Source organism: Propithecus coquereli, unplaced genomic scaffold (genome assembly GCF_000956105.1).
Source record: "Propithecus coquereli isolate 6110/MARCELLA unplaced genomic scaffold, Pcoq_1.0 Scaffold508, whole genome shotgun sequence".
Lineage (NCBI taxonomy): Eukaryota > Metazoa > Chordata > Mammalia > Primates > Indriidae > Propithecus > Propithecus coquereli.
The window spans coordinates 898,209-900,251 of NW_012150930.1; the positions used below are offsets into that span (position 1 = coordinate 898,209).

General features: G+C 35.7%; 1 protein-coding gene across 1 annotated transcript in view; it reads right to left on the reverse strand.

Annotated features, from left to right (window-relative positions):
* Window positions 1–2,043, reverse strand: part of KRIT1 (KRIT1, ankyrin repeat containing) — a 37,387-nt gene that overhangs the window by 9,144 nt on the left and 26,200 nt on the right. The window lies entirely within an intron of this gene.

Below are 2,043 nucleotides of genomic sequence, written 5' to 3' on the forward strand. Positions count from 1 at the left end.
GGGACTACAGGCATGCGCCACCATGCTCGGCTAATTTTTTCTATATATTTTTAGTTGTCCAATTAATTTCTTTCCATTTTTAGTAGAGACAGGGTCTCGCTCTTGCTCAGGCTGGTTTCGAACTCCTGAGCTCAAACAATCCACCTGCCTCGTCCTCCCAGAGTGCTAGGACTACAGGTGTGAGCCACCAAGCCCAGCCTGAAAGAAATAATATTGTTAAAATGACCATACTACCCAAAGCAACCTACAGATTCAATGCAATCTGTATCAAAATACCAATGACATTCTTCACAGAAGTAGAAAAACAATCCTAAAATTCATGTGGAATTACAAAAGATTCTCAGTAGCCAAAGCAATCTTGTGCATAAGGAACAAAGCCGGAGGCATCACACTACCTGACTTCAAAATATACTACGAAGCTAGAGTAACCAAAATAGCATGATATTGATACAAAAACAGACACATAGATCAACGGAACAGAGAACTCAGAAATAAATCCACGTATTTACAGTCAACTGATTTTTGACAAATGTGCCAAGAATATATATTGGGGAAAGGACACTCTCTTCAATAAATGGTGCTGGGAAAACTGGATATCCATATGTAGCATAATGAAACTAAACCCCTCTCACTCACCATATGCAGAAATCAACTCAAAATGGATTAAAGATTTAAAATAAATCCAAAACTATAAAACTACTAGGAAAAAAAACACAGGGGAAATGTTTCAGGGCATTGGTCTAGGCAAAGATTTTACGGCTAAGACATCAAAAACACAGGCAACAGAAACAAAAATAAACAAATGAGACTATATTAATCTAAAAAGCTTCTGTACAGCAAATGTAACCACCAATAGAGTGAAGAGACAACCTGTAGAATAGGAGAAAATATGTACCAACTAGTCATCTGACAAGGAACTAACATCCACAGTACACAAGGAACTCAAACTCAAAGGCAAAAAAACTCCATGTAACCCCATTACAAAGTAGGCAAAAGATCTGAATAGACATTTCTCAAAAGAAGACATACATATGATAAGCAGTTAGATGAAAACATGCTCAACATCATTAATCAATAAGGAAATGCAAGTCAAAACCCCAATGAGATACCATCTCATCCCAGGCAGAATGGCTATTATCAAAAAAATGAAAAAAGAAAAATGCTGGTGAGGATGTGGAGAAAAGGAAACTTTTATACACTGTTGATGGGAATGTAAATTACTGCAGCCATTATGGAAAACAGTAGTACCGAAGTTTCTCATAAAACTAAAAATAGAACTACCATATGATCCAGCAATCCCATTATTGGGTATTTATCCAAAGGAAAGGAAATCAGTATATCTAAGGGATCCCTGCATCCCCATGTATACTGCAGCACTATGCACAAGAGCAAACATTAGGGGGTTTCCATAGTGTAGCGATTATCATGTTCACCTCACAATAGCAAAGATATGGAATCAACTAAGTGTCCATCAACGGATGAATAGATAAAGAAAATGTGGTATATATACACAGAATACTATTCAGCCATATAAAAAGAATGAAATCCTGTCATTTGCAGCAACATGGATGGAACTGAGGTCACTGTGTTATGTGAAATAAGCCAGGCATAGAAAAACAAGTATTACATGTTCTCTTCTATGTGGGACCAAAAAAAGTTGATCTCAGGGAGGTAGAGAGTAGAATGATGGTTACTAGAAGCTGGGAAAGATTGAGGAGGGTGGATAAAGAGAGGTTGGTTAATCATGTTAAAGGATACAAACATAGACAGAAGGAATAAATTCAAGTATTTGACAGTATAGTAGAGTGACTATAATTTATTATACATTTCAAAATAGCTAGAAGAGGTGAAATGTTCCTAACATAAAGAAATGATAAATGTCTGAGGTGACAGATAGCTAAATATCCTAATATAATCATTACGTATTATAGCACCTATCAAAATATCCCATGTAACCCATACATATGTACAATTATTACATCTCAATAAAAAAGCCATGTAAAAAACAAAAATAATTAACAAACCAAAAAAAGCTTTGAAGGA